This window comes from Pteropus alecto, unplaced genomic scaffold (genome assembly GCF_000325575.1).
Source record: "Pteropus alecto unplaced genomic scaffold, ASM32557v1 scaffold7, whole genome shotgun sequence".
Classification (NCBI taxonomy): Eukaryota; Metazoa; Chordata; class Mammalia; order Chiroptera; family Pteropodidae; genus Pteropus; species Pteropus alecto.
In genome coordinates this window covers 25,841,771-25,862,010 of record NW_006494614.1, presented here as the reverse complement: position 1 = coordinate 25,862,010, position 20,240 = coordinate 25,841,771, and the positions used below count along the sequence as shown (strand labels likewise).

Below are 20,240 nucleotides of genomic sequence, written 5' to 3'. Positions count from 1 at the left end.
TAATACCTCAGATCATTTAAATTATCATCCAAAGGCAAAAACGATACCATTCAACTCTAAATGATGCTTTCATTCTTTATATTCAACTCAACTCAGTAAATTTCAGTAGTCAAAATGTGATAATTTATGTGAGGTTTATGACTTGCCAGTTTTAAAAATTATTACAGAATGACAGTAATATTTTGCAGTATATTAGTGACAGATAATGATTTATATTTTTCCAGAAATTATCTAGATCACTTTTTATGACTAAGCTATAAAACCACATTAAATCGAGTTTTTGCCTCGTTGTCTTTCAAAATTAAACAAATTTTTAATGATATTATATTAAACATATTTAGTTTACACTTGATCTTAATATGATTTAGTGTGGAATCTAGGAATCTGGGTGGTTCTTCATTAACTAATACCTAAAACAACTCTTTAATAAGTCCATTGACTATGTACATGTTGCATAGAGTCAAGTATTGCAGTCAATAAAAACAAAACTTTATAACTCAATAAGAAAATAACCTAAATATATAGTGAAAAAGCTTTAAAGACTGCTTATTTCTGAAACTTTAAAAGAAGTTTAAATGCTACATTAGAAAAAATATCCATTTAATACAAATGAAAGTAGTAGAGGAGCAGAAAACAGAAGACATATAGAAAAAAAGAAGTACAATAGCAATTCAACCAAAAGGCACAGATTATTAGATTTTAGCTATACTAGTGATGTAACGGATATGTCATTGTGGATTTGATTTGCGTTTTTCTAATGACTGTTGATGTCAAGCATCTTTTCATGTGCTTATTGGTGATTTGTGTGTCTTCCTTGGAGAAATATCTATTAGATACTTTGCTCATTTTTAAACTTAAGTTGCTATTTTATTATTGAGTTGTAATGCTTTTTTATATATGTTAGTTACAGGTCCTTTATTAGATGTATGATTTACAAATATTTTCTCCCAACTGCGTGCTGTCCTTTTACTTCCCTGATGGTGTCCTTCGAAGAATAAAAGTTTTTACTTTTGATGAAGTTTAATCTAATTTTTATTTTGTCATTCATGCTTTTGATGTCATATTTAAGAATCTTTTGCTGAATCCAAGGTCATGAAAATTTACCCCATATAGTTAGAATCAAATAGTCAGATAATAACAAGTATTGGTGAAGACGTGAAGAAATCGGAGCCCTCATTTACTGCTTGTGGGGATTTATAGTGATGCAGTCACTTCAGAAAACAGTCTGGTAATTCTCAAGCTACTAAACAAGAGTTACCATTTGACCCATAAAATTCACTCCTAGGTATATAGTCAAGAGAAATGAAAACAAATATCTACAGAAAAATATGTATACAAATATTTAAGCAACATTATTCATAATGTTGGAAACAACCCAAGTGTTCATGAACTAATGAATAGATATACAAATGTAAGCATATCAGTATAATTACATATTTTTCTGCCATAAAAAGGAATGAAGTACTGATTCATGTTACAACATAGATGGACCTTAAAAACATTGTTCTAAGTGAAAGAAACTAGTTACATAAGATCACATATTATATAATTTTATTAATATGAAATGTCCAGAATATGGAATTCAATATAGCAATAGATTAGAAGTTGCTTAATGCTGTGGAGTATGGTGGGAAGATAGGGGGATGATAGCTAATGGTTACTTTTTTTTTTTTTTTTAGGGTAATGAAAATTGGCTAAAGTGATGATTGCACGTCTGTGAATGAACTAAAATAATTGAATTATATACTTTATATGAGTGAATTTTATGACATTTGAATTATATCTCAATACAATAGTTCCCCTTATTCAGTTTTGGTTTCTGTGGTTTCAGTTATGTGCAATCAACCAAGATCTGAACATATTAAGTGGAAAGTTTCAGAAATAAGCAGTCTTTACTGTTTAAATTGTTCCCCATTGGGAGTAGTGTGATGAAATCTTGTACCATCCTGCTCTATCTAGAGTGGAATGATTCCTTTGTCAAGCGTATCCATGCTGTATATACTACCTATATATTAGTTACTTAGTCTTTTGGTTATCAGATTGACTGTCATGGTATCATAAAGCTTGTGTTCAAGTAACCCTTATTTTACTTAATGGCCTCAAAGCCCAAGAATAGTGATTCTGGCAATTTTAATAGACCAAAGAGAGGCTGTAAAGTGTTTCCTTTAAGTGGAAAGGTAAAAGTTATCAATTTGATAAATAAAAAAAAAGTAAATGGTTGAAATTGCTAAGATCTACAGGAAGAACAAATCTTTTATCCATGAAATTGTGAAGAATGAAAAAAAAAATCATGCTAGTTTTATTCTTGTACCTCAAACTGCAAAAGTTATGGCTGGCAGCTGATTTCTCAAAAGAACTTTGCAGGACAGAAGGGCTTGGCACAAAATATTCAAAGCGATGAAAACCCAGAATCTACAACCAAGATTACATTATCTAGCAAAGCTATCATTTAGAGTCAAAGGACAGATAAAGAGCTTCCCAGACAAGAAAAAGCTAAAAAAGTTCATCACCACCAAGCAATTTTATAGGAAATGTTGAGGGCACATCTTTAAGTAGAAGAAAAATATGTATCAAAAACATGATTAAAGAATGACAATAACTATATATTTATCGACAAGTACCTCAAATGAAAAAGAAGTGCTCCAGTCAAAAGATAGGGTGGCTGACTGGATAAGAAAACAAGACCCCTACATATGCTGCCTACAAGAGATTCACTTCAGATTAAATGATACACACAGACTAAAAGTAAGGGGATGGAAAAAGATATTGCATGTTAGACCTGGATTGTATTGTACTGAATGGAGTAAATCAGGTAGAGAAAGACAAATGCCATTTAATTTCATGTACATGTGGTATCAAAACAACAAAATAAACAACAAAAATGGAAACAAACTTATAGAGAATATTTTGAGGGCTACTAGATGAGAGGGGAGATGGGGGGCTTGAGGAAAAAGGGCAAAAGGATTAAGAAGTACAAATAGATAATCACAAAATAGTCATGGAGATATAAAGTATAGCATGAGGAATATAGTGGTAGTGGGGTACTGGATTTATTGGCGTGATCACTTTGAATTATTTAGATCTCTAATCACTACAGTGTACAACTGAAACTAATATATTATTGTATGCCAACTATAATTGAAAAAAAACTCATTGAATTGCACTCTGTAAATATGAGCAGCTAATTGTCTATTATATTTCAATAAAGCTGTAAAAAATGCAAAAAAAAAAAAAATGTTATGACTTAATGGTTATGACTTAATACTCTCCATGATTTCAGACATCCAGTAGGGATCTTAGCATGTATCTCCTACAGATAATGTTGTAAAAAAAGAAATACTTAAACTTCACCATATTGAAACAAGAAATGGCTACATCTTGTCCTTCACCTAGGACTAGGAGAGCATTCAGTTGATAGGTGGGAGGTGAGTGGTGTCCTCCTACATGTCTAGACATGAGTTCAATGAGGAAAGCTGGGCACTTTGATGAAGAGGACAGAAAAAAAGTACACACATGGAAAGGTACCAGAGACTAGGACTTTTGAGTAGGGTTTAACACATTTGTTATGATCCAAACAGCCTCCTATAACATTTTAGTGTATCCTACAATTTTTGCTCAAGAGTAATTTTTGGAATAAGTATTCTTTGTCAGGAGTTGGGGTATGGGAGTAGAGATGAGCTTAGATGGCATGGAGGTAGATGATAAATTGGTGATGTGGGTTTTTTTCAATTCGGATAGAACTGAACATTTTATTAAGGATGTTATATTTATTTTTGAATTTTTTCTTTTTTATTGTATCTGTAAGAGATGATGACTAATAACTAACTTTATTGCAGTAATAATTTCACAATATATGTAAGTCAAACCATTATAATTCTAGATTATTTTTACAGATACCATTCTCCAGTGTATTGTCTTATACTCTATAGATGTTTGGCTAAAGACAGTTTCATTTCAAACTGATTAATAAGTGATTTAAATCTCCCAGCTTGACAAATAGAGTAAGAGCAAGGAATATGACCTATTATAAATATTTATAATGTGCAAGAAATTTCTACTAATTTATAAAATATTTAATACTAATTTATCTGTTACACTTGTACAAGGTTCCCTTCTGGGAGTGGTTGTGCAGTTTAAACTAGATTCTAATTAACTTTAAAAATCCATTGTCTTTAGTTCATCTGTTTCAGAATAAGAGGGTCAATAAAGAGTCAAGATTTTAAATTCAAATTAAATTAACTATATTCTGTCAAAATATTTCTATTTAAAGACTCCTACAAGATGTGACAAGGCTTACCTTTCCTTGAATTATTCTGTAATGTGATGTCAGAAAATCCCTAGAACAGAAAAAAATTAGTATGCTGTATCATCCTGGGGTAGGTCACTGCCAGATTATCTTTGTACACAGCTTTTTGATGTCTGCATGGAACTGGTCACCACATCAGCAGATGGAGTGAAAGATGTGGGATTTGCAAGGGTATACAAGAGGTGTGCAAAAACAAACAAAAAAAACCGAAAGGAACTACTACAACAGAAATATTTATTTGAAATGTTTAAATTAACACATAAGAAATGAAACACATATCAAAATATCCAGTCATTGCTTAGATTTCTCAGATTTTTTTCAGGGAAATTAATTAATTAATTAGCTATCTATCTACTTGTTTATTATAAGAGTAATTATAAGAGTAGGTTGTTTGAATTAAGGTCCAAACAAGGTTCAAAATTGATGGGCATATCTTCCAGATCTCTTTAAGTGTATAAATCTTTCTTTGTTGACTAAAGTGAGACTTCTGTCCTGCAGAGTTTTTCACACCCTGGATTTTGCCTATGGCATGTCATTGGTGTTATGTAACATGTATTGCCTATAAACCAGCAGTTAGATCTTGTGGTGCCATGTGTTTTCTAACCCATTACTTCAGGAGGAACATAACATTGGCATTTTTCTTAGTGTTTTTAAGATTGATCTGTGGGTTCAAATGTGTCCAGACTAGATTATCAATTACAGTGTTTCCCCAAAAATCTTTTATTTATTGGTTTTATCAGCCGGTAATGATATGACCTAGGTTCATTATTTCTTTAAGTACCACAAATGGTGATAATAAAATTCTATCATTGCTTCAATATTTATTAACTAGAGTTTTTGCATTAAAAAGAATTTCTCTCATTAAATATTTAATTATCTTGAGTTACAGTTTCTGCAGGAAAGGCAGAGAAAATGCTTGATTATTTTTCTTTTAACGGTTTTCAGAATATTGAGTTGGTGCCTAAGTAACCTTCAAATATTAATTTTTTATGATTTTATTTTTTTAGAGCAGCTTTGGGAGTACAGTAAAATTAAAAGGAAGGTACAGAGATTATCCATATATTCTCTGCCCCTACATCTAAATACTCTCCTCATTATCAACATCACTGACTAGAATCACTTTTTTTATATGTATATATCAAGGATGAACCTACATTGATATATCAATCACCCAAAGTCCATAGATTACCTTAAGGCGTTCACTCGATGTTGTATGTTCTCTGGGTTTGGACAAATGTATAGACATATATCTGTCATTATAATATTATACAGAACATTTTCACTGCCTTAGAAATCCTGTGTTCTGCCTATTTGTTCCTCCTCCACCCTACCCCTGGAAACCACTGATCTTTTAATTGTCTCCATAGTTTTACCTTTTCTAGAATATCATATAATTGGAATCATATAGTATGTAGCCTCAAAATAGCTTGTTTCACTTAGTAATATCCATTTAATATTCTTCCATGTCTTCTTGTGGCTTAACAGCTTATTCCTTTTAATGCTGAATGATATTCTGTTATCTGGATGTATACTTTTATTTATATATTCACCACATGAATGGCATCTCGGTTTCTTTCAACTTTTGGCAATTAACAATAAAGCTGTTTTAAACATCCATGCATAGTTTTGTGTGTACATAAGATTTCAACTCCTTTGGATAAATACCAAGGAGTACTATTGCTGGATTATATGGTAAGAGTATGTTTAGTTTTGTAATAAATTCCCAAACTGTCTTCCAAAGTGGCTATACTATTTTAAAATCCCACCAGAGTTGTGTGAGAGTTCCTGTGACACCACATCTTCACCAGCGTTTGGAGTTGTTAGTGTTCTGGATTTTGGCAAATAGCTGTGTAGTGGATCTCCTTGCTGTTTTCATTTGCATTTCCTTGATGACATAGGATGTGAAAAATGTTTTTACATGGCTTATTTGTCATCTGTGTATCTTCTTTGGCGAGGTTTCTATTCATGTCTTTGGATTTAGATTTAGATTTGTTCTCTTATTGTTCTCATTGCTGAGTTTTAAGAATTCTTATATATATTTTGAATAACAGTCTTTTATCAGATGTCTCTTTTGCAAATATTTTCTCCTACTCGGTGACTTGTATTTATATTTTCTTGATATTATCTTTCGTAGAGCAGAAGTTTTTTCATTTTAATGAATTCCAGTTTATTATGCATTCTTTTCATGGATTATATTTTTGTGTTGTTACTAGACTCAAAGTCATCCAGGATTTCTCCTATGTTCTAGGAGTTTTAAAATTTTGCATTTTCCATTTAGAACTATGATCTTTTTTGAGTTAATTTTTATAAAGGTTGTAAGGTCTGTGTCTAGATGCGTTTATTTGGATGGGAATGTTGTTCCAGCCTCATTTGTTAAAAATACTAACTTTGTCCATCGTATTGTCTTTTCTTTTCTTTCAAATATCAGTTGACTATTTTAATGGGGATCTATTTCTAGGCTTTGTTTTGATTACTGTAGCTTTATAGGAGGTCTTGAATTCAGAAGTGTTAGTCTTTAAAGTTTGTTCTCCTTCAATATTGTGTTGGCCTATTCTAGAGTTTTTTTTTTTATATAAACTTTTGAATCAGTTTGTTAATATCCATGAAATAATTTTCTGAGATTTTGATTGGGATTGCATTGAATCTATAGGTCAAATTGAGAAGGAACATTTTTGCCTTATACCAGATTTTAGTGGAAAAGCTTTGAGTTTCTCACCACTAAATATGATGTTTGCTGTAGACTTTTCGAAGATAGTCTTTATCAAGTTGAAAAAGTTCCCCTCTATTCTTCATTTACTGAGTTTTTTTATGAATGGCTGTCGAATTTTGTCAAATGCTTTATCCACATCTATTGATATAATGATGCAATTTTTCTGTTTTAGACTGTGTATGTGGTAGATTACATTAATTTAATTTTAAATGTTGAACTAACATTTAATTTTTAATGTTTTATAACTGAGATATCAAATGTTAATTCTTAATATTTTTCTTGAATCCCTTATATTGCCATATTCAGTGATTTCCTGTCTATTACATTAGGGTTTTATTGTACTTCTTGTTCATTTTGGGGATATTTTCACTTTTCGTCTTTTGTTCCTTTGCTTTGTTTTAACAATCAAACTTTGATTTTGGGCTAGGGGAGCCATTTCAAGTTACCACCTGTGAATTGTTATTATAATCTAGTAGTCCCTTTACGTCTCTGTTTCTTGTTATAACAGTATAGCTATTCTTTTTTTTGAACATTTATATCCCAGACTTGAAATCTGTCATTGTCTCTAAGGACTGTGGCTCTTTTATTCTGCAATATATAGGTCCAAGGGTTGTTCATCACTATGGAGCTGGTTCTAGGCATTTTCAATGACAAAGCTAAGATAAACTTTAAAAAAATAATTTGAAATCCATCATAATTTAAATTACATTCCATGATATATACTTATATGTTTGCTCTTCAGTTTTTAACAATTTAACATATTCTTTTTTTGCTGTAACTTAGGATATACATGCTTTTACCAAAAGCATGTATATGAGAATACTAATACCACTGTCAATGTTACTGGAATCAGTTAAGATTCCTTACAGTTCTTTTTCTCCTTACCATAGCAATTTGGTAATTTGCAAATTAGTGTTTTTAAACCACTTGAAATAAAATATTTCTTGTTTTATTTTGCTTTCTATATCTATGAATTGCCTTTTGTCTCTTTGTTTAAAACTTCTATTACATTAGTTAATGGTTTCAAGTCAAAACTAAAAAACAAGATACTTTCAGAAAAATTTAGCTTCTGGTTTGTCCTTGTCAGTCTGTTCTCCACCACATACACACTATAACTAAATATTTATATTGGATTTTGAGTTTGCCTTTCACATTTTAATGTATTATATACTCCTCATTTCTTAAGATAAGAAGTAACATATTATTTCACATTTTTTAATGTAAAAAATATCCTGTGTATCAGTATATGGCAATCTTTATTATTACTTTTACAACTACATAGTTCCCAACTATGTGGATGTATTACAGAGTTTTCTATAATTTTCTACTATTTTGAGTTATTTCCAGTCTTTTGTTATAAGAAATAGAGTAGTAAATAGATGCATGGAAACATTTTTTGTCATCTTATTTTGAGATCTAGTACATGAGATGAGATTTTTACATAAAAAGCAAATTCACCTGTAATTTTGTTAGATATTAAAAAATTACACTCCATAGATGATAGTCTATTTTTTATACATTATATGAAAGTATGAGAGTACCTGTTATCCAAAGAGTGCAGTAATAGAATATAATGTCAAACTTCTAGATTTTTGTCAGATGCTATGTGAATTTATATAACAATATAGTTTAATTTTTATTTTTTTCTTATGAAGACAGAGTTTGAGGAACTTTTTATATGTTGGGATCTGTTTTCATTTTCTTTTGTAAACATCATATGGCATTCCCATTTTTCTATAGTTTGATTTGATCTCATTTTTTATACATATATACATATGATACGTAATCATAATCAGTGTACTATTTAATAAAATTACAGAAAGCACCAGTTAATTTCTTTAAGAAAAACATTTTGATAATTTTCTCAATTCATATATCTTAATAAAATTCAAGTAGATTAAAATATCTTTCAAAAACATGAATAACACTATTAAAAACATGGATATTACTTGATCTTACTGTGAGCAAGACCTTTATAAATTTTCAATCAAAGAAAGTGTTCCTTAAATAAAAGAGAGATTTGACTCCACATGAAACTAAATGTATATAACAATAAAAATAGAAAATTAACTATAAAGAAGGTGTTTCATCATAAAAGAGAGACAAAAAGTCTAATATATTTACTACTTACTGAGCTTTTTAAATAAATTTAAAATAAAAAATATGATCATCAAAACTAAAAATAAGGAAATATATTAATGAACGATTCATTAAAATAAATTTAAATGGCTAATAAAAAGAATGTACCATAATTGCTAATAAAATAATGAGAAATCTAAAAAGTAACTTGTTACAATTATAAAATTTGCATGGTTGAAAAAATAATAATAGCTACTTTTGCCATAGATATAAAGAAAACTTGTGTTCATATACTACTGACTTGAATACCTATTTATTCACTCTTTCTGGTGAGAAATTTGGTTATATATATTAATTCTTTAAAAGATATTATAATGAAATTATTTTAAATCTAGGCATTTATGCTAATGATATTAAAATATATATAGTTTTATGCATAGTTATGAAAATATTAAAAATGATGTAAATATCCCATAATGGGATAACACTCTAACGAGTGAGAGTTCTCCTATGTGACAGTTCTACAGAAATTTCTTTCAATATTCTCTATGGAAAACATGAGCTTCTTAATTTCCTCACTGAAATTCTGCAGAAAATATTACATGCACATTTATTAGAACAGTCAGATCAGAGGTTGAGATTTCTGGATGATGCATATGTGACTGATTATATTAATTGATATAGTCAAAAAGAGGAGGAAAGGGTGGGTTTATCAGAGATGAGAGTTTTTCTCTAATAAAATGCAGAGAAATATAACATCAGGATTAGCACTGGTAGGGAGCAATGGTGGGAAAGAATACATTTTAAAAAAAAAGTCAGGGTCACAGTGAGAGGTTATATATGGACATGGAGAGGGGAAATTTGTGGCACATGAGAATGTGTACATGGATTTTATTTGTCAGTTATACCTCAATAAAGATTAAAAGAAAAGATAATTAATCCAGACGCAAAATTTACAGCTTTATTGAACATTATTGGGAAGTGGTTTGTGGGGACTGTAGAAATGATTGAAACTCAACAATATTGAGGCTAACATTTCTACAGTTCTCTTCCTATGTTTGCTGCTTCCTGGAAGCCTGGAAGCTGCTTCAGCTCCAGGTATTAGGTCTACCTGGAACTTAGGAAGAAGCAAGGATGAAAAAGATCCATGTAATTTTTATTCTATTAGGAAAACAAGCTTAAGCAGAATTCCAGCAGATTTCTAATTGTGTAATGACAAATAGCTACCCTGGAAGCAATGGGTTTAGGAAGGTAGCACATAGTTCCTTCCCCAAAATCAGGATTATCAAGGAAAAAACAAGCATATACAAAGAATACCCTGAAGACAGTATATGTGACAAAAATTAATTGATTTACATAATTTTCCATAATATCTTTGTGAGATAGATGAATATTCATTCTTACTCACTCATTTCATCATAAATCTATAGATTATAAATTATTCAGTAAATAGTTTGAAATTAGAATATCCAAAAGATTGAAATGAAACAAATTTTAATAACATTATGAATATACTTTAGAAACATTCTCTCAGAACTCTCTCTATTTCAAGATTGCAAACATAAATCACTAGACTATACAATTCTATGTACTAGACTTATTTAATAACTTCAGATCAATAAAAGCACACAGATGTTAAAACTCCAATGTAAACATCAAGAACCAGTTTAAATTCTATATCCTTTAGCTATTTTCCCTAATAGACTTAATAGGCAGAACTTTTAAACTGTAGAAAACATCAATTCTCAATTTAACAGCAATTATCCTCCCAAAGAAATAAAAGCATCAAGAGAGATTGAATCAAATATTTCAATTGGCTGACACAGATGGATCTCTTGTTTAGAAATACTTCTGAAAATCACATGTACTATTTCCCTCTTTCTCAGATTGATGGTTTCTAATAGGGTATATACTTACCTATAAGTGATTTAAATGCACTATAAAAGTTAAGCAATAAAAGACAGCTAAATAAAATAAAGCTACCACCTCAAAGTATCATTTAGATGGTAATAATCAGGAATTTGATTTATTTTCTTTAAACATAAAATATTTTTACATAATAGCAGTTAAAGAAGTTTGGCCTCTTAATTGTGTAATGAACAGAATAACTGTGACAACTCTTAACTATCAGATGCCTACGGTGATTGTTCTAAGTAGCTTGATAGAAACCCTAGAAAATAATTGTTTTAACAAAAATGATTTATGTATCTTTTGTTAAAATTACGTCATCACGTTTTTAGAAATTACGATTTCTAAAACAGGCACATTTCTGGAAAGAAAAACTAAACCACACATCTAAAACCTTAATGCTGAATATTGGTGGTTCATTTTTACAACATATTTGTAGTCTATGTTTTTATGCCTGCCTCTTCATTGCTAGTCCTGAGAATTTAGACCAAGTTTGTTTTAAATAAAATAACAGTATTACCTAATTGTACTATGATTTCTAAAAATCTTTTATTTAATGTGCTTTTCTTCTAGTTACTGCTAATGTGGCATTTGCTTTTGCTACACAGTAATTATAAATGTATTGTTTAATTTTTCATTAACTTAGGAAAAAGGATTTTATTATGCTTTTTCCTTAGATATAATATTTTGAATTATATTTAGTTCATATTTATCTGTCAATAAGATATTGTTTTAAATTGAGACTACTTAAAACATTTTCTAAGAGAACATGTCTTTTATAAAGAAGACATTTAATAATTTCTTTTATAATTGCAACAAGAATCTGTCTGTTTCACCAATTTTATTCTGAAGAGTTGTGTGAATTTTTAAATTGATATTTTAATGTTCCTTTGACATTAAGAAGTCCAGAAAAAAGATAAAGACCAGAATATATATCATACACTATTTTACATTAAATATTATTAATATTAATAAAGGAATGCTTTAGGTATACTCAGAACATATATGTTTATGTATGTGTTCACATATAGATTTACTGATGTTATTGTTTTGAATGTTTAAAGCCATACAGTGAAGTATTTATATTTATGACATTTTTTTTACAGAAATCATAATGTAGAATGAAAATGTGATGTTGCTCTACCTAGTCAAAAAAAAAGAAACAAAGTAAATCAGGATCCTATATTATCTTTAAGTTCAGAAAATATCCCTTTTGAAATTTTACTCTTGTTATTTTCAGCTTTTTCAATACTAAAGAGTAAATAGTCCCTACATTGTCCAATACCATTTGGAAAATGGTCATATATTGGCAAAAGAGATGAATATGAAAAATATTTCTGCCCTTATTTGTGATCTTCCCATTTTAGTATGAAATAAAACTTAATTACTATTTTTAAAAATAAGCAAGAAAAAAATTAAATTTCAACTGTACCTACAGATATAACCTTTCTTTAAAGAATCCTAGAGTATCAATGATTATGGTAATGTTTACTATATTGGCTAAAGTCCAATATATAGTATATAAAGTCCAGTATATATGTGTAGCATAGTGGTTAAAACTATAAGCACTGGCTAAATATTTCACAGCTTCAAAATCTGACTCCACTGTTTAGCTGTGTAACTCTGGACAGGTTGCCTGAGCTTTCTGTCTTTGATTCCTCTTCAGTAAAATTGGGATATTAAATGGACTTGCCTCTTCGGATTATTGTAAAAATCAAATGAACTAATCTATATTAAGTACTAAGAACAATTTCTGGCTCTTGTCATGTTGAAATCACTCAATAGATAGTATCTGTAATTATGTCTATGACAAAGATCATTTATATATGCACTGACTAAAGTACTGCTCCACATTCTATCATTGGTATTAGTGCCTTATTGCACTTTTTTTCATATTTTCATATTTCAATGCCATTTGTATTTAAAAAAAAATTAGAAGCCATTTTTCAAGCAGTGTCCTTTGGGTTCATTCTGCTTTACTTGGCACCGCTGTTATTATTTACATATTAAATCCACCTCAACTTATTTCTTACTAACATGTTTATGCCAGCTTTATTGTAATTACAAAAGCAAATACTAGCACTGAAATCTTGTGATAGTCACGTGTTAAGTTTCTGCTCTCCAAATAATCTATGTTTATATTTTTTAAGATTGTACCAAAATAAAGCATAACACTAAAGTAAAAATCTCACAGAATATTCTCTCAGGCTTCTGAAGATGTTTTAGAAAATTAACTTTTAAAAAATGTTCCTGGAGAAACTTCTGCTTTGAAATTTCAGAGCAAGTTTCCAAAACTGGCTTTATTTTGTTTGTGTACTAAACTGTTTGGATTATGGTATGACCAGTTAGTTTGTATATAACTACACTTCAGATAAAGCAAATTGTAAACACACAACTGACACAACAGCTTTACAACTAATAACCCAATCAAAAAAATTAATCTTTTTGATATTAGGTGTATAATTTTAAGTACTTTGATAATACACTCACCTTATATAAGAATTTCCATAATTTTCATAATTACTCATGCATTGATTTAGACATTTCACTTATGCTTCATGTATAGCCCAGGATTTAAATATTTTAAAAATTATAACAAGAATGAAAGAGAAAACTATTCATAAGAAAATAACTAAGGTCAAAAACAAAAAAAAATAATCTTTTAAAAATCTCTTACGAAATATTTACTTGATGAGATATAATAACCTACACTATTTTTTAATGAGATTCATTCTGTAAACAATTATATAAATAGTGGTCACTTCTCTAAGGAAAGCAAGGAGGAACATCTTTTGATATAATAAAGTTTAAGAGCTACTTTCACTCTGCATAATAAAGAAATCCTATATGAATTTATAATTATCTCCTCTTAATTACCTTGTCATAAAATGCCAGAAGGTTATGTGGGTAATAAGCTCTTGCATATTAAAGTAGAATCCACAGCTTATATTGTGCTTGTTATCTCATCATAACTCCATTAACCACTTTTTGTCTTTCAGTCAACATTACATACATGTAATAAACTCTTATTCTCAAATAGAGTATTTTCAAAATATCTGTCTTTTGTGCAAATAATCTACATTAATTTTCTCTTTTAGAACTATAAAAGAAAATCCATCTAAATATTCATATCCTTTATCTGTCCCTACTTTTTTCCCACAAAAATTCACCTCACAGAGTAATCTTCAAAAATCCTAATTTCAAAACCTTTAAGTTAAAGTTCTTTATGTCTTAAGACTCAAATCAAAATTCTTTCCAATGACATTCACAACTTTTCAATTTTTTAAAAACTTTCTTCCTATCAGTCAGCACAAATGGTTGGGACCCCTTCCAGAAGTTCTGATTCAGTAGTTCTAGGATAGGGCCTAATAATTTATATTTCTAACAGGTGCCAGATAATACTTATGGTCTTGGGACCACCCTTTGAAAACCGCTGCTCTAAATAAACTATAAGTTACAAACACTCTGTCCTCTAAATTGCCATCCTTAATATTCCTTTGGTCGTAAGCTACTTAAACAAATTTTTAAAAATCATTTTGTTTATGTGTTTCATATCCCTACTTATATTTTTTAGTGTTTTAATTGCAGGTCCAACATTATAAATATCTCCTATCATTAGGGCTATACAGGGTGCCATACATAAATTAAATAAATGATAAATGGTAGTAACTATTGGGTTTTTCAAAAATGATTTTTCAACAAAATATAATCCTCCACCATTTTTAGCTTATTAATATCTTAAATTATTTTTTAAATGACTAATAATAAATATTTCCTGGAATATTTTATCAATTTCTAAAACTAATGAGACTTTCATGAGAAATTAATCATGTTTTTTCTTCTTTTATGCTTTATATTATAAAATTTATGTCTTTAATGTTTCTTTGATATGTAAAATGTTCTAATATCTGCATTTTTGTGAGAACTTCAAAGCCCTTTGGACACCACAACTTTCTCTTCTAAGCAAGGAATAATAAAAACAAATAGAAACTTTTTTTTTCAGTTTACATTAACTTTATGAAGTCATATTGGTTTAATAAAACACAAATTTTGAAAATTATGTTCTCTATTATATAGGTCTATATAATACTTGAGAGCTCAGTTAATGAAAGGATGTAAAAAACTTCACTGTCTTAAACAAAGTAATGTAGTCTATCAGATGGAGTAAAAAGAAGGGGACAGAAACATTATCTCCTTTTTGTCATGGACTCAGTGTTTAAGCTTGGAGAAGTCAATTAATTATTCATGTACTCAGTTATACTTTGAAAAATGAGATGGAGGATGAATTTTATACTAACTTGATAGTACTAATTAAATTTTAAAGTCTTTAGAACACAGTTAAGAAATAGCTTCATATTTAATAAGATTAATCTCCAAATAATGATATTTTTCTTATAGAAATATAGTCAGAATGTGGGAAATTATATTTATGAAATGGAAAATACAAATTTGAATTCTATTGTAAATTTCTGTTACTTTAAAGAAGTAAATGAAGCTGAACCCTGTAAAAATGCACTAGTTAATTGGTGCCACATTCTATAATTACAAATTCAAAATATGTTTAGTTGCAGTCACTAATATTTATTGGGTTCACTTGCATAAATCCTGTGACAACTTGACATGATCAATCTAACTTTATTTACTTCTTTTTAGAAACTAGTTAACCAGAGCCTAACCTACTATACATTTGTATCAGAGCCTAACTGAGTTAGGGGGTAGGGAAACACTTGGAAAATTCACAGTCCAGAGGCATAGGGCACTAAAATACTGAGATCTAATCAAAAGACTCTAGAATACTTTTCCTTCCAATACACCTCATCACCACATTACTAAAGGCCTATTTATATCAGTTTCTTTTTCCTGGTACATCATATCTGCTATCAGGAAAAAAATTATAAGGCATATAAAAAGACAAAAACAAAAACAAAACCCAAAACAAACAAACAAAAAAACACTTAGAAGAGAGAGAACAAGCATCAGAACAAATATGGTAGAATATTGAAATTATTAGACTGAGAATTTAAACAAATATGATTAATATGCTAAGGGATTTCATGAATGAAGTAGATAGCATGCAAAAATAGGTGGGAAATGTAAGCAAAGAGATGGAATTCTGAGAAAGTACCAAAAGGAAATGCTAGAAATCAAAAACACTAACAGAAATGCGTAATACCTTCATTGAGACCCTTAGTAGACTGGGCATGAATGAGGAAATAATTTCTGAGCTAAAGAATACCTCAAAAGAATCCTTAAAAATTGAAAAACAGAGAGAACAAAGACTGAAAAAAACAATAGAATATCCAAGAATTGTTGGACAACTACAAAGGATGTAATGTACACATAATTAGAATATTAGAATAAGAAACAAAAAAATATTTGAAACAATAGTGACTAAAAATTTCACGAAATTAATGCCAGACATGAAACCACAGGTCACAGATCCAGGAATCTTAGAGAATACTAAACAGGATAAATGAAAACAAACAAACAAACAAATGAAAACACCTAGGCATTTTATTTTCCCATTTAAGAAAATCAATGGTAAAGAAAAAAATCCTGAAAGAAACTAGAAGTAACAACAACAACAAAAAATAATGTATAGAGGAACAAAAATAAGAATAAAATCTGAATTCTCCTTAGAAACCACGTAAGAAAGAAAATAATAGAGTGAAATATTTGAAGTGAAAGGAAAAACAACAAAAACAAAAAACACCAACACAGTGTTCTGTACTCTGTGAAACTATACTTCAAAAATGAAGAAAAAGTCTATGGCCACGCTACCCTGAGAAAGCCTGATCCTGTCTGATCTCAGAAGTTAAGCAGGTTTGGGCCTGGTTAGTACTTGGATGGGAGACCACCTAGGAAGACCAGATGCTATAGATATAAAAGAAATATGCCTGGAGGTGCTCAGCCTCTGCACTTATTATATAAAGAAATAACACACTCATTGTTTTGGAAATTTGAAGTGGTCTTTCTTTTACTGGTAGCTATCCTAATTTGGAACATTCCCACAGATGTACCTTGGCACGTTCTGCAGATATATGGTATGCTGAGATATAGGTGCTCTCTGCTCTTGGGTGGCCAAGAGGGACCAGGGAGCCAGAGTCCCAGGCCTGTTACCTCAGGCCACAAGCAGCCTTGGTGTTTAACCCAGAGAATTTATAGATATTTTCTATGCATATCATGACTTTAAAATTTTAGGGAAGATGAAAAATGCTCCACATCATAAGTCATCAGAGAAATGCAAATTAAAACAACAGTGAGTTACCACTACACACCATATAGAATAGCCAAAATACAGGACACTGACATTAAATGCTGGTGAGTATATGGAGCAACGAGAACTCACACTCATTGCTGGTGAGAATATGAAATGGTACAGACACTTTGGAAAGCAATTTGGTGGTTTCTTACAAAACTAAACATATTCTTACTGTAAGATCCAGCAGTTACACGTTTGATATTTACCCAAAGAAGTTGAAAATTTAAGTCCACCTAAAAACTTGCACGTGGATGTTTAAAAAAGCTTTATTCATAATTGCCAAAATTTGGAAGCAACCATGAATCCTTCAGTGAATGTGTAGATAAACTGTGGTACATCCAGGCAATGGAGTATTATTCAGTGTTTAAAAAAAATGAGCTAGCAAGCCATGAAAAAACACGAAGAAAATTCAAATACCAAATACTAAATGACGTGAGCCAATCTGAAAGGATACATACTGTATGATTCCACTATATGACATTCTTCAAAACTATGGAAACAATAAAAAGGTCAGTGTTTGCCAGGGTTTAGGTGAGACGGAATGATAAATAGGAGAAACACTTAGGGTTTTTAGGGGAGTAAAAATACTCTATATAATACTATTTTGATGAATATATGTCAATATATGTTTGCCCAGAACCATAGAATGTACAACACCAAGAGTAAACCCTAATGTAAACTGTGGGCTTTGGGTGATAATGATGTGTCATTATATGTTTACCAATTATGACAAAGACACCACTCTAGTGGGGCTTGTTGATAAGAGGGAGGCTACTCATGTGTGAAGCAGGAAATATGTGGGAGATCTCTCTACCTTTCTCTAAATTTTGCTCTGAACCTAAAACTGTTCTAAAAAAAGTTTTTAAAATTATTCTTTAAAGAGATTCAAAGGAACGAGTGTTTCCAAAAGTAGTGTTATTAAATGGCTAAATATAATTTACTACAAAAGTTGAAATGAAAGACAGGAACTTTCGAGATAATTATGAAATTTTAAAAGACCAATATATCTGGCCTTTTGAGCCATGCTTCTCTTGCTCAGGCACGCTTACACATCTGGAAGTGTACTTCCCCTTCTAATAAAGCTTTTCTTTTCTACTGTAAAAAAAAAAAAAAATCTAAGAAGAGATTATAACAAAATTGAATCCAGTTTAAATTTCAGTATTTGAAAACTATGTTTTATGATCATTCTTACCATTTGGAGCTATCAGAGAGTATCCCAGAATTTTTTTAAAAATAATTTCCTGCCTTCAATTTATTAAGTCTCCAATCTGCTTCCTAATTTCTTTTTATAAATTTAATTCGTAAAACATTTTTTCAATTATGGTTGACATTCAGTATTTTATATTAGTTTCAGATATGCAGTATAATGGTTAGACATTTATATAATTTATGTAGTGATACTCCAGATTAGTACCCACTTGGCAGTATACATAGTTATTATAATATGATTAACTATATTCCCTGTGTTGTGTTTTATATGCCCTTGACTATTTTTTAACTACCAATTTTTAGTTCTTAATCCCTTCATGTTTTTCACCCAGCCATCAAACCCCCTTCCAAAGATCTGGCAACCATCAGTTCTCTGTATCTATGCATCTGTTTCTATTTTGTTGTTTGTTGCTGCTGTTTATTTTGTTCTTTAGAGTCTACATATAAGTGATATCTCCCAGAAAATGTAACCACTTTTTTTTTCATAAGGCAACAACAAAAAAAGCAAAAATCAGCATTTTTATATAGAGACTCAATCAGAGATTCTACAGTAGAACAGGGTTTGTATTTTATATCACTATGAAGATATGACTCATAGTTTACGTCAAAGAAACAAATCTGCATATGCACTTTAACAAGCAAGCATACTTATAGCAATATGGGTATATCCATAAATACATAGAGATTTATGTCTACATTTTTGCCCCTCATCACATGGTTGCATTGCCCAATTATGCATACTTGATTTGGAAATATATCATAATCATAGTTACTAGCATAGCAGCTTTCCTTCTCTATCAACAATAAAACATACCAAATGATAACCCAATTTTCATCTGACTTTAAGCAAATATTTTATAGTGCGAGTTTTTCAAGCCATGTGTATTATTTTTCTGTTCTTGATGACATTGATGAGAAAATAACTGTCAACTATCTTTGGGTCAGACTTTGTTATCAGTGGTACATACATACACACATGCACAAACACCTACTACACACTCAAAGCTCTCAAGGTGTCAGGGGAGGAAACTGCATGTGAAACAAAAAATAAAATTCTCCCTGAAATTCTTAAACAGTGTTGGACTGCTAAACACTATAGAAACAGAAAATAGATATGTTCTGTCTTTTCCATTTCTTACAATGTTGTGGTTATTTATTTATGATGATTCCAGTATGATAGCTATGAACAACATAATAGTATAAAGAGAAAAAATTTAGAGGAAAATTTCTAATGCAAAATATAGGCATTTAACCTAGTCTAGTTGAGAAAATCTGTCTTATTCATTTTCTCTCAACAGTTATTTGAACGTACTTTTATATAATGATTGATATATTTTCTCTAGAATTAATTGGTCTTCTGTGAATCATGTAGAAATTTTATGCGGGAATAACTATAATCAGCAAAAATACATTTATTCCTGGACCAAGTACCATCCTGAGCCCTCTTTCTCTTTGCTAGTAACAGAGTGTGACAAAATTAAGCACAGAGGTTATAAGCAAAACACTAGGATGTCTTTTTCTTTGGTAATCAGAGACTGAAATTGAAGACACATCCTCCACAAAATCCTAATCTTACATATACTCTGCTAGTCTCTCTGGAAGAAGATTTGGTCCCTCAGGTCATACCCATTTACCAATGGAAAATAGGAGAAGGGAACACTTCTGTTTCCTAGGGTGGGCTTAAAGATAAACTCAATGGACCAGCTATTGTCTTCTCCATCCTGAAGTTTCAGCATCTACTTTAGGACTTTTAAATGTAATATCTC

The 20,240-nt window shown here is 30.2% G+C and overlaps 1 pseudogene; it reads left to right on the top strand.

The window, feature by feature from the left end:
• The first annotated feature begins 16,767 nt into the window (after window positions 1–16,767).
• Window positions 16,768–16,886, top strand: LOC112474795 (annotated as a pseudogene).
• The last annotated feature ends 3,354 nt before the right edge of the window (window positions 16,887–20,240 follow it).